The sequence below is a fragment of the Lathyrus oleraceus genome, chromosome 6, assembly GCF_024323335.1.
Source record: "Lathyrus oleraceus cultivar Zhongwan6 chromosome 6, CAAS_Psat_ZW6_1.0, whole genome shotgun sequence".
Classification (NCBI taxonomy): Eukaryota; Viridiplantae; Streptophyta; class Magnoliopsida; order Fabales; family Fabaceae; genus Lathyrus; species Lathyrus oleraceus.
Genome location: NC_066584.1, coordinates 198,447,036 through 198,461,504, shown reverse-complemented (window position 1 = coordinate 198,461,504; position 14,469 = coordinate 198,447,036).

The window sequence follows — 14,469 nt, the reverse complement described above, 5'->3', positions numbered from 1 at the left end:
ACGCAAGACAGAAGTTGTTCCTGCGCTAACTCAAGGCAGAATGCAGAATTCTCCGCATTTTCCGCCGTTGGAGGACTTCCGGACCTCCGATTCCAATTCCGTAAAAAGCTATACGTTCGGGAAAACACGACTCACGAAACTACGGATTCAATTTCAGTTTTTAACACAGTTTATCCAACGTAATTCCAGCATCAATAATCCCAATTAGGGTCAAATTAACGGCTTATCACTACCCATCACATATTATCCCATAATACCCATTAATCGACGATAAACCCCCCTTACCTGAGTTAATTCGGCGAATCTTTGAGCTCCAAGCTTTTCTCTCTTCAACCTTCAGCCCTTGCTCTGTCTCTTTGCCCTTTTCCTCTTTCACGATCGCTTCTCTGTTTTTCACGTGAAACTTTCTTTTTACCAAATGGGATTCTTTCTCTTATTTCCAACATATATATATTTTCCAAATAATAATAATAATCCAAAATAATAATAATAAAATTTCCAATTATTTAATTAAATTAATAAGTAAATTATTAACTCAATTTAAATAATTATTTTATTATTATCGGGGTGTTACAACTCTCCCCCACTAAAAGAGTTTTCGTCCTCGAAAACATACCTCAAGCGAACAACTCTGGGTAAGACTCCTTCATCTTACTCTCCAGTTCCTAAGTCACGTTGCCACCTGCTGGTCCTCCCCAAGCTACCTTCACCAAGGCAATCTCTTTACCCCGCAACTGCTTCAACTCTCGATCCTCAATCCTCATAGGTGATGTTTCAACAGTCAGGTTATCTCTCACCTGTACATCATCTACTTGGACTACATGCGACGGATCATGAATGTACCTCCTCAACTGAGACACATGAAAAACCTCATGCAAATTCGCAAGTGACGGCGGTAAAGCGACACGATAGGCTACCTCCCCTATCCTCTCCAAAATCTGATAAGGACCAATAAATCGAGGTGTCAACTTCTTCGACTTCAAAGCTCGACCAACACCAGTTATCGGAGTAACACGAAGAAACACATGATCTCCCTCTTGGAACTCAAGTGACTTCCTCCTCTTATCATGATAACTCTTCTGACGACTCTGAGCAATTCTCATCTTCTCCTGAATCATCTTAATCTTGTCTGTAGTCTGTTGAACAATCTCCGGTCCAACCACAGCACTCTCACCGGACTCATACCAACATAAAGGCGTCCGACATCTCCTACCATACAAAGCTTCAAACGGTGCCATACCAATGCTCGAATGAAAACTATTGTTGTAGGTAAACTCAATCAAAGGCAAATAACAATCCCAAGCGCCTCCCTTTTCCAAAACACAAGCTCTCAAAAGATCCTCTAATGACTGAATGGTCCTCTCAGTCTGACCATCAGTCTGCGGATGATATGCAGAACTCAATCTCAGCTTAGTTCCCAAAGCTCTCTGCAAACCTTCCCAGAACTTCGATGTAAATCTAGGATCTCTGTCCGAAACAATACTAGACGGAATACCATGCAAACTTACAATCTTCTCAATATACAACTCGGCTAATCTCTCTAACGGATAATCCATTCTGATCGGAATGAAATGAGCCAACTTTGTCAATCTGTCAACAATCACCCAAATAGCTTCAAAATTCTTATTTGTCCTCGGCAAACCAGAAACAAAATCCATACTGATACTATCCCACTTCCACTCCGGAATAGCCAACGGTTGCATTAGCCCAGACGGCTTCTGATGCTCAATCTTCGACTTCTGACAAGTCAAACAGGAATAAACAAAACTCGCAATTTCTCTTTTCATTCCCGGCCACCAAAATAACTTCTTCAAATCATGATACATCTTTGTAGCTCCAGGATGAATACTCAAGCCACTACGATGTCCTTCCTCAAGGATACTCTTCTTAAGTTCGGTAACATCCGGAATACACACCCGATTACCAAATTTCAAAACACCATTCTCATCAACTCTGAATTCACCACCTTGACCTTGATTCACTAAAGTCAACTTATCAACCAAAAGCATATCGGATTTCTGACTCTCTCTAATCTCATCCAGAATACCACTCGTTAATTTCAACATTCCCAATTTAACACTATTGTGAGTACTCTCACACACCAAACTCAAATCTCTAAACTGCTCAATTAAATCCAATTCTTTAACCATTAACATAGACATATGCAATGATTTCCGACTCAATGCATCAGCTACTACGTTTGCTTTACCCGGATGGTAATTCAAACCAAAATCATAATCCTTCAGAAATTCTAACCATCTCCTCTGTCTCATATTCAGCTCTTTCTGATCAAACAAATACTTTAAACTTTTATGGTCACTGAAAACCTCAAATCTTGACCCGTACAAATAATGTCTCCATAACTTCAGAACAAATACCACAGCTGCCAACTCTAAATCGTGTGTCGGATAGTTCCTCTCATGAACCCTCAGTTGTCTCGAAGCATAAGCTATAACCTGCTTATTCTGCATCAACACACCACCCAAACCCAACAATGAAGCATCACAGTAAACCTCAAATGATTCCGACGAACTCGGTAATATCAGAATAGGAGCACTAGTTAACCTTCTCTTTAACTCTTGGAAACCTTCTTCACATTTTGAGTCCCAAACAAACGCTTGCCCCTTTCTAGTCAACATCGTCAACGGTAACGCCAACTTAGAAAATCCCTCAATGAACTTCCTATAATAACCCGCCAAACCAAGAAAACTTCGAATCTCAGCAACAGACTTCGGAGCTTCCCACTTAGATACCGCTTCTATCTTAGAAGGATCAACAGCAACACCACCTCTTGAAATCACATGACCAAGAAAACTAACCTCTTCTAACCAAAATTCACATTTAGAGAGTTTAGCAAATAACTTCTTTTCTCGTAGAACTTCTAAAACCACTCTCAAATGCTCAGCATGCTCTTCTTCAGATTTCGAATACACCAAAATGTCATCAATAAACACCACAACAAACTGGTCTAGGTACGGATGGAAAATCCTATTCATATATTCCATGAATACTCCAGGCGCATTAGTCACACCAAAAGGCATTACAGAATACTCATAATGTCCATACCTTGTTCTAAAAGCAGTCTTCTGAATATCCTCAGTTTTCACACGTATCTGATGATATCCCGATCTCAGATCTATCTTGCTGAACACACTCGCACCAACCAACTGATCCATCAAATCATCAATCCTCGGTAAAGGATACCGATTCTTGATCGTCACTTTATTCAGTTGCCTGTAATCCACACACAACCTCATAGTACCTTCTTTCTTCTTAACCAATAACACTGGCGCACCCCACGGTGACACACTCGGACGAATAAATTTCTTATCCAACAGATCTTCCAACTGACTCTTCAATTCAGCCAACTCAACAGCAGACATACGGTACGGAGCCATCGATATCGGTCTAGTACCAGGTACCAAATCAATCGAGAACTCAACTTCACGCTCTGGCGGTAATTCATTCACCTCTTCCGGAAACACATCAGGAAAATCACACACCACGGCTAGATCACAAATCGCCAGTTTATCTTTAGCCTCTAAAGTCGCTAACAGCATAAACAACTCTGCCCCATCCGCTACTTCCTCATTCACCTGTCTGGCTGATAGAAACAAACTCTTTCCTTCTTTAATCTCAGGAAATATCACAGTCTTATCAAAACAGTTAATATAAACTCGGTTAAACACCAACCAGTTCATACCCAAGATAACATCAATCTGCACTAGTGGAAGACACACAAGGTCTATCCCAAAGTCTCTACCAAAAATACTCAAAGGACAATTCAAACAAACTGAAGTAGTAGTCACTGAACCCTTCGCAGGAGTATCAATCACCATACTTCCATGCATCTCAGATATCTCTAACTTAAGTTTCACAGCACAATCCAAAGATATAAAGGAATGAGTAGCACCGGTGTCAATAATAGCTACAAGAGGAAAGCCATTAATATAACACGTACCTCGGATCGAACGATCATCTGCAGAAGTCTCAGAACCCGATAAAGCAAAGACCTTGCCTCCTGACTGATTCTCTTTCTTCGGCTTAGGACACTGTGGACTGATATGACCCAACTCTCCACAGTTGAAACAAGTTACAGTCTTCAACCGACACTCTGCAGCCAAATGACCACCTTTGCCACACTTGAAACAATTCATCTCAGCACTGGTACACTCATGGACCCGATGTCCAGCCCGACCACATCTATAACACTTAGCAGGGGCACTAGAGTCTCCCCCACTAGGCCTCTTCATCCCACTCTGTCTCTGGAAACCTTTGCCAGCTGCATACGGTTTCCCACGATCATTCTGATTCTTGCCTTTCCTATCAACTCTCTGTTGATAACTCTCTGCTCTGGCTTTGGAATCCTGTTCAAAATCCTGCAACAGTCAACCAAATCAGAAAACACTCTGATCCGCTGATATCCAATAGCCTGTTTGATCTCAGGACGCAGCCCGTTCTCAAACTTCACACATTTCGAAAATTCTCCAGCAGCCTCATTATAGGGAGTGTAATATTTCGACAGCTCTGTGAACTTAGCAGCATACTCAGTAACAGACTTGTTACCCTGCTTCAATTCCAAGAACTCTATCTCTTTCTTTCCTCTGACATCCTCTGGAAAATATTTCCTCAGAAATCTCTCTCTGAACACAGCCCAAGTGATCTCAGCATTCCCAGCATTTTCCAACTCAGTGCGGGTAGCAACCCACCAATCATCAGCTTCTTCTGACAGCATATGCGTACCGAACCTGACCTTCTGGTTATCGGCACACTCAGTTACTCGGAAGATCCTCTCGATCTCCTTCAACCACTTCTGAGCGCCATCTGGATCGTATGCTCCCTTGAACATTGGAGGATTGTTCTTCTGGAACTCACTCAGTTGACGAGCAGCTCCCATTCCCACAACATTCGGATTCCCTCCAAGTACTCCAGCTAGCATACCCAGAGCCTCAACAATCGCAACATCATCTCTACCTCTTCCAGCCATCTCTATTCTGAAACCCAAACAAGCTAAACAATAAGTACTGATAGGGTTACACAACACCTATCCCGTACAGGGAAACAGAATAATTACGACTCGACTCGACCGACTATGCTCTGATACCACTAATGTAACACCCTTCTAAAATACCCCAAATATTTAATTAAAAATAATAAACATATAACAATCAGAGTAATTATGCCCTTCAAGGGTGTCACACACAATATTCAACAATATGACGGTCATGCTCTTTTATTTATTCAAAACATAAACATTTGCATAAAACGCAGCAGATAGAGATCTCCTCAATCATGTAAAACATGTAACATTCACATGTAAATTATTCAACAACATAAAACATCCCATCCCGATGTTACATCTATCAGAGCACGACCCACTAAGGAGACTACACTAGACTCCAAGCATTCGCTTCTACTCAACTCATTTCTCGTTACCTGAAAAATAGTTGTAAGGGTGAGTTCCTCAATCAATATAATAAGCATTATAGAATATAATGTCATGTTAAGTAATTTAACACATTAATCACCCTAATCTCAACATACAATCAGTAACAGCACATCAGCTCAACATCATACTCAACACCAACATAAAGCACAAGTAAAATCTCAATTCATACTCCACAACAACTCAAACACACGTATAATATTGGAATACATCCATTCATATTATACGCCATACATACATTATGCAATGAGACTCCACACATGCGGTACCGACTATTCTTGAACATATAGTTCAAGCTCACCGATCCCTCCAGATACGGCTACTAAGCTCACTAGTCCCACTCATTTGAGATCTAATGACTCACTCACTAATTCCTCACTATGGGAATTAGCTACAGCCCCGAAGGCTAGACTATGCACACTAATCATCTAGCATGCAAACATCAACAACAAATCCACAATGATTCACTCACTAATTCCTCACCATGGGAATTAGCTACAGCCCCAAAGGCTATGCTATGCATGCTAATCATCTAGCAATGCAGCATCAACAACAATTCACAATGGACATATGCTCACACTCTAAGCCATACAACAGTCCATTCACAAATACATGCATAATACATACATTAACATCATTATGCATACCATCATACATCATCGACACATGTATCAACACATCATTATCATGTAAATCAATTAAACACAGTATTAGCACACTCTACCAATACCTATACTGCTCAAAACAGCGGGAATTAATCCCTGTTACATCATAGGCCAACATAGGCCAACCCTCAAATAGGCACACAACATTTAAAACACCAATTTTCCACTCTGCAACAGTGTTAACCGGTTAACGCCCTGGGTTAACCGGTTAACGCAGCACAACACGCCTCCTGTCCCAAAACTTAACAGTGTTAACCGGTTAACGCCCTGGGTTAACCGGTTAACGCAGCACAAACAGCAATATTTCAGCAATCACAACAGTGTTAACCGGTTAACACCCTGGGTTAACCGGTTAACGCAGACAAAACAGCAAATTTTCACAATTCAACACAGTGTTAACCGGTTAACACCCTGGGTTAACCGGTTAACGCAAGACAGAAGCTGTTCCTGCGCTAACTCAAGGCAGAATGCAGAATTCTCCGCATTTTCCGCCGTTGGAGGACTTCCGGACCTCCGATTCCAATTCCGTAAAAAGCTATACGTTCGGGAAAACACGACTCACGAAACTACGGATTCAATTTCAGTTTTTAACACAGTTTATCCAACGTAATTCCAGCATCAATAATCCCAATTAGGGTCAAATTAACGGCTTATCACTACCCATCACATATTATCCCATAATACCCATTAATCGATGATAAACCCCCCTTACCTGAGTTAATTCGGCGAATCTTTGAGCTCCAAGCTTTTCTCTCTTCAACCTTCAGCCCTTGCTCTGTCTCTTTGCCCTTTTCCTCTTTCACGATCGCTTCTCTGTTTTTCACGTGAAACTTTCTTTTTACCAAATGGGATTCTTTCTCTTATTTCCAACATATATATATTTTCCAAATAATAATAATAATCCAAAATAATAATAATAAAATTTCCAATTATTTAATTAAATTAATAAGTAAATTATTAACTTAATTTAAATAATTATTTTATTATTATCGGGGTGTTACAACAAGCATAAAGCAAGTAAAACATGGTATCAGAGATAGCCAAAATAAATGGAAACCAGATGCCAATCAATGGACTTATACCAGACTCACAAAACAAAGATGGATACCAGATGCCAATCAATGGACTTACACTAGTCTCACAAAACAAAGAAAACATGGATACCAGATGCCAATCTATGGACTTACACTAGTCTCACAAACAAAGAAAACATGGATACCAGATGCCAATCAATGGACTTATACTAGTCTCACAAAGCAAAGAAAACAAATGCAATAAGCAAGAGGAAACAAGTTGCCAATAAATGGTCTTACACTCGACTCCAAGGAAATGGAATGCCACTCAATGGTCTTAGTTCCAACTCCTACCAGATCATAGGAAACAACTGCCAATAACTGGACTTACAATTGACTCCTCAATGGACAAAGCAACATGTCACAAAGTATGAACAATGATCATGAAATGATATACAATTAATGCTCAAAGATGAAAACAATGCACAAAGGCACACACAAACAATTATGCACAGATGGACAAATAAGCAACCAAGCAATCAGTTATCACACACTATACACAAGCAATGGGCTCAAGCAAGGTTGGGCTTTAGTCAAGGGGTCATATCGACCTTGACAAACAAGCCAAATACTGGAATGGGTAGTCAGGCTCTTAACCTCTAACATTGAGAGTTAGGGTGAGCAGATGAAATGGAGATGAGGGTTATGCCTCATAGCTCTTAACCCGGGCCTGGGTGAGCTTTAAATCAATAGAAGGTGTGGGAGTCCAGAATGAGGGAACCCTCTCCACTGACTGACACAACAAGAGTTTGGGTTTTTATTCAAAATGCGTCAACACTTAGTGTGAGCAAGATGAATGACACACTGAGTAGCAGGGGATGGATTGCACATCCCTTTTATCTGCCAATTGGCTCTTAAGAGGACTTTACCTGCTTGGCACAAAATTAAACAAACAAAAACATGGCCTCTTAAGGAGGGCTTCAGACAGGTGCCTGCCAAAGTAACATGACAGGTCTTCCAGACTACATGAAGATTAGGGGTTATACCTAAGTGGTATGCCAACCACAAGAAAAAGCAAAGCAAAGTTCAAATGAACTTAAAGCAACTTAGGTACCTGTGTAAACAACTAAACAAATCAGTACAATGTTCAGACAACAGTCAATAACAAACAGACAATCCCAATGTACAACACATAAGCCAAACAACTCAAATGAGCTATCATCAAAGCTTACAAAACAGAAAATGTTAGCAATCAAAAGCAAACATCAACATTCAAATGATGAAGCAATATCAACCATGGAGATTAGGTGCTTGGTTCTGAAATTCAAAGCTCAAATGTAAGTCCAAACAACTAGGTCAAAGCCTAGGGTCAAAAGTGAAGAAAAAAATCCAAAACAGGAGCTGAAATTCAACACAATGCAACTTCAAACACATATTAACATGTCCTAAAAAGTAACACATCAAAATCATCAAGCAAAAGCATTTCATGTGCAAAGGAAGTCAAAGACAATTTCAAAGCTCACATATGATCATCATGAATGAAAATTCCAAATCAAAACAGAAATGATTCAAATAATTCTGGAAAAAATCATGAGCATTCAACACATCCAATCCAATCATCCTACAAAAAATCAGAAGCATCAAAGATCATTTGGCATGGAAATTAAATTGCACAAGTTAAACAACCAAATGTGTGACACAAATTGTCACACCATGTAAACAAATGCATAAAACAGAAATGGTAAATGGGAAAAATACCAAACCAAGCCTAAAACATCCATCAACATGTCAAGAATCATCATGTAAAATTTCATGGCATTTGGATTAAAATCAAGCATTTCACAATAGGAAGAGTGGAGCAAGGTCACACAAGCACATATGTTCACATATTCTAGCATAATCCAAAATCCAGCCATGCACAACTTCAATAATTATCATCATAAAAAACTATACAAACAGAGGATCATGCTACAAAACATTTGGAATTATTTGAGTCATTTTTCAATTTGTTATGCATTTTTAAAGTTGGAAGAAAAAATAAAAATCAAAATGAACACATGGCATGGAAAATGGAGGGAAAGCAAAAAATGCCGAAGCAATTTGAATAATGTAGCACGCCAGGAATCGAACCGTGTGAATATTCAAAATGAGCGCGCCAACTAATTGCGACGCCGTTTAGCACTCAAAACCCTAGCGCACCAGATGGACGCTAAGACGGACGCTAGGCCGTCGCTAGGATGAAGATCTTCATCTTCTTCACGAAGATGAAGATGAACAACATGAACTTCATACGAGTTTTTCCAGAATTTTCCAGAATTTCAAAAATTATACATCATTTGAATCCTCATGCAATGGAGATTATAGATCAATCATTATTTCATGTTAATTCATCATCAATCATGCAAATCGAAGCAAAAACAATTTAGCATTCAAAACTTCAATTAAGCATATCTCTCTCAATAATGCATCAAATCACACGAAATTTCCATCAGAATCATCAGCAACATGAGATCTACATTATTATGTGCATGGATTTGAGAATTATGAAGCTCGAAAAACTCACCTCTTGAAGAGCAGATTCTTGAATTTGCACGATTCACAGCTTGTAACGATCCAAATCAGCTCCAAAATGCTTGTGATGATGTTTGATGAAGAAAAGGAAGCTTGAAAACGTGTAGATCTAGCTCAAAACAGAATTTCCATCTTCACCTTCATGAGCTTGCTACACTTGATTCTTGCACGAATTCACCAATCTAAAGCTTGATCTGCACAAAATCAAAGCCAAAGAACCAGAATATGGAAAGAAAAAGCAATGTTATGTGGAGAAAATTTGAATTATGCTTGAGAGAAAATTTTGGAGGGAGCGAGAATTTGGATCTTGAAATGGTGAAAAATGATTAACCTCCGAAATTCTGTTAGGGTTTTCTTTATATATGAAGTCTTAATCACATTTTAATTAAAATTAATCATGGTTAATTTGAGATTAGTGAAAATGAGGTGTTTTGCAAAAATATGAAAATTGGTGGTGCATGGAGTAATCCCACGTGAACAGTGCCAATGCATGATCAAAACAGAATTATGTATTGATACAAAGGATTATACATCAATACATACTGTAGCTTTGATTAATTTTAGAGAATTAATACAAGCATGTATCGATACAAAGCTCGTATGTATCAATACATAGAACATTTTGCCCTGCATGGATCGATACAAAACTCGTATGTATCAATACATAGAACATTTTTCCCTGCATGGATCGATACAAAACTCGTATGTATCAATACATAGAACATTTTGCCCTGCATGGATCGATACAAAACTCGTATGTATCAATACATAGAATATTTTGCCCTACACACTTGGTGATGATTTGCTCATAACTTCTCAACCATTCATCAGATTCTCATGATCTTGGACTTTTTGGAAATAGGAGAGAAAGATCTTCAACTTTCATGTTGGACAAAATTTCATTTTAAGCTCCTTTGATGATGTAAGATTGAGTTGAAGTTGGTCCAAAACCCTTCCATTTTTGGAAACTTGTAATTATGGGTCACTTTCTATTTTTGGAAATTTTTGACTGGACCTCAAATTCTTCAATGTGAGTGTTTGAAATGTCAAATGAGACTTGTTTGAACATGAATGAAGTATTTCTAATCACTTCCCAACCTCAAAGTCCACAGTTGACTGCACAGTTGACTTTCTGGGTCTTTAGATGACCTGGAAATGTTCTGATGAATTTGAGCTTCAACCACTTGGGGACTTTGCTCTAAAATGAACCTATAGCTCATATAAGCTCCAAATAATGATCACATGATTCATATCTCAATGGAAACTTCATTCCTTGCACATAGGATTCAGTTGAATTGCCTTGACCTGTTGACTGCTTAAGCTGTAAGACAAATGGTTAGATGACATATTTTTGTACTTTTGGTTAGAGATTAAAAGAAAAGCAAATGATATACAAATGCAAGCAATGCTTGATGATCAAGAACCACTCTCAAAAAGACATCCTCCCACAAGGAAGGAAGCAAGGTGTCCAATGATCCTTGAGGCAATGCAATGTTATGATATGATGTCATGAGGGATCTTAGGGGCAAAATTGGGGTCTTACATAGTCATATGCAGTCTGAAGTTGGAGAGAGCTTTGTTGGAATTGGGCCACAAGTCAAGCAGATAGAAGGGACTATGTGTCTATCTCAAAACAAAAGTGCCAAGAACAATGTTGAGAAGATTGGGATGGAGAGTTAAAGGACACCTGCTCCTACACGTTTGAAAGATGAAAATGGTGTTTATGCTGAATATATAGCAGATAGAAGCAGCTGTTCTCAACTGGGTTGGATGAAACTACTGATAATTGCATACAATGTCACACACGATGTCATGACATTGTATTATGACAACCTGAATGCTGCAACTATGTCCAAAAATCCTATTCAGCACAGTTGGACCAAGTACATTATTTGCTATCATCACTCCATTAGAAAATTTGTGGAAGACAAATTCATAGCTCTAAAGTATGAAATGCAATTAGTTGACAGATTTGCAAGGGATTTGGATGATAATCAGTTTGAATATGTAAGAGGGAAATTGGGGATTTGGACTCTTGTGAAATTATGGCAATTAAAGTGGAGTGGAAAAGGAAATAAAAATAGTGTATGCCCACTTAAAAGAAAGAGCCACATTAATGATGAATCATTACCTAGTATTGGAACTAGTATCTATGCCATTTCCGCACGCTACCTAAACACAACTCTTTCCATCTTCATCCAACTACTCAGAAAACCTCTGCTAGGGCAAAGAAATTTTGTTCAAAAGTTCAACAACATGTCTCAACATCCTTCATCATCTGGGTCAAAACCCTCTCATAATGCAAAGACTCTCTCCATGGAGTTTCTAGATGAAGATGTGCTGGACGTTACTCCTCTTTATGTGATACCAGGTGACGCCCTAGGCCCCTCTTCCGTGGCTGGAAGTAAGCAAGGTAATATCCCTGATAAATCTCCTCATCCAAATGACATGCATTATGCTGATCGTGCCATTAGGAACCTAGTTACTAGGATTCTAAGTGAAGGGCATGCAGTCAAGGGTGTTTCTACCCCTCTGTCCAGAAGGGACCCCTCACCTGAGGAGGAACCCCAAGCTGAGAAAGATGATGACTTATCTAGATCAGAAAAGGAAGTGGCTGAAATAAGGACAACAAGAAGAGAGAAAAAGATTGCTGGTGTAGGACCCTCCAAATCTTGGAGTAAAGTGGAGGTTAGGAAGAGGAAAGAAAGAGAGAGTTCTGACTCTGATGAGGATGTCGAAGACGATGTCCCAGACATCTCCCCTGCTAAAAAGCAGGCTGTTAAGAAGTCTCCAGGCAAAGTGGCAGCTGTGCACTTAGACAATATATCCTTTCATTTAGAAGATGGTGCTGCCAAATGGAAGTTTGTCATTCAGAGAAGGGTAGCTGTTGAAAGAGAGCTGAGAAAAGAGGCTGTTAAGGTGAAGGAAGTCATGGAATTGATTAAGGCTGTTGGACTGATGAAGACTGTTGTTGGTTTACCCCAATGTTATGAGGGGCTAGTAAAAGAGTTTATTATGAATATCCCTGAGGATATTTATGAAAAGAACAACAGGGAATTCTGCAAGGTTTTTGTAAGGGGTAGATGTGTGAGATTCTCACCAACCATTATCAACAAGTTCCTAGGGAGAGGAACTGATGGAGGAGTGGATTTAGAGACTACAGACAATGAGGTCTGTAGGACTATTACAGCTGGCCAAGTTAAGGAATGGCCTAGTAGGAATCACCTATCAGCTGGCAAGCTAACTGTCAAATATGCCATCTTGCACAAGATTGGTTCAGCCAACTGGGTAAACTATGACTTTTGAAGGTTTATGTTTGATCAAATTGTCAGACATGCCTCCACAAATGCAGTGAAGCTGCCCATTGCCTTCCCATCCATTATTTGTGGTATTATCTTGAACCAACAACCAGACATGCTTGATACTAGTGACATTCCAAGCAGAAGAAAACCCCCACTATCAATTCACTACAAGCTGTTTGAGGGAAGTCATGTTAATGATGTTGTCATGACATCTGCCAGAAAGGAGTCTGCATCTCAAGGGAGCTTAATTGATCAATTAAAGGAAACCTGCAAGGAACTGGAGAATGGTATTAGGGTTGCCAAGGCAAGAAAATAGGCTTTGAAGGTTCTTATTAGTAGCCTAGAAAAGGAAGAAATGGAGAAGGCTGGTGAGACCAAAGATTCAGATGCCAATACCTCAAGTGAGAGGTCAAATGCTCAATCTAGTGGCAACTCTGAAGGCTCTGAAGGTGAAGGTGATACTTCTTCCTCTGATTAATGGTTCCCCTCATGTGTTGAAGACTGGTATGAAGACTGTGTGAGGTATGGTGTGGTGAAGACTGTGATGTGTGTGTTGTGTTTGAAGATTGTTCTGTTGTGGCTGATTTTATGGAAGCTGTTCCCACTGATGTTTTGATGCTGAAGAATTTGTTTAAATGTGTAATTTGTGGCAGTCCTTATTGATGCCTTTATGTAATATTTTGGGCTCTTAATGAGTTCCATGGATTTGTTCATTATCTCAGCTATCACAGCTATGTATAATGATGGTTTGTATCTCCTAAACAATTATGTTTTAACATGTTATATGTTATGACATCTGTGGTGACATTCTCTGATAGGCTAATTGACATTTATTTTGTCTAATTGGTCACCTTTGGTCAAAATTTTGACTAAAAAGGGGGAGATGTGATGTTGGAGATGTGGAGCTGTGAGGAGATGTAGGTGCTGGTATAGCTGAACAGATGGACAACTATTATTGAAGGAGATGTGCTTGTTGTAAAACAGAATGCTGTTCTATTTACAGATGTCAAAGTTATGTCTGATGTGGTGGTGCACATGTGTTGATGTTGAAGCAGATGTCAGAATGATATTCTGACTGTTACAGGTGTTGTGGTTACAGGTGCTGTTATTATAATGGAAGTTGTATGTGGTGCACAGATTTAGGGGGAGAAGAAGTACCCTTGTGCATTTGTGTGTCTTACTAGTTCCCTCTATAACTAGTAATTCTGTTTGTCTTGCACAGATTTAGGGGGAGAAGAAGTACCCTTGTGCATGTGTGTTTTACTAGTTGCTAATAGCTAGTAATTTTGTGTTTTCTTCTGCTGCTGTTTAAACTATTGTTTAACTGCTGATAGTTTTCTTGTGAACAAAAATGATAGATATATGTTTTAGCCAAAATTTGCCAAAGGGGGAGTTTGTTGGTTCTAAGTGTTGGCAGCAATTTTGGTAAAACAAAGAGTGTTCACAAGATGTTGTGTGTGATGTCTTAACAT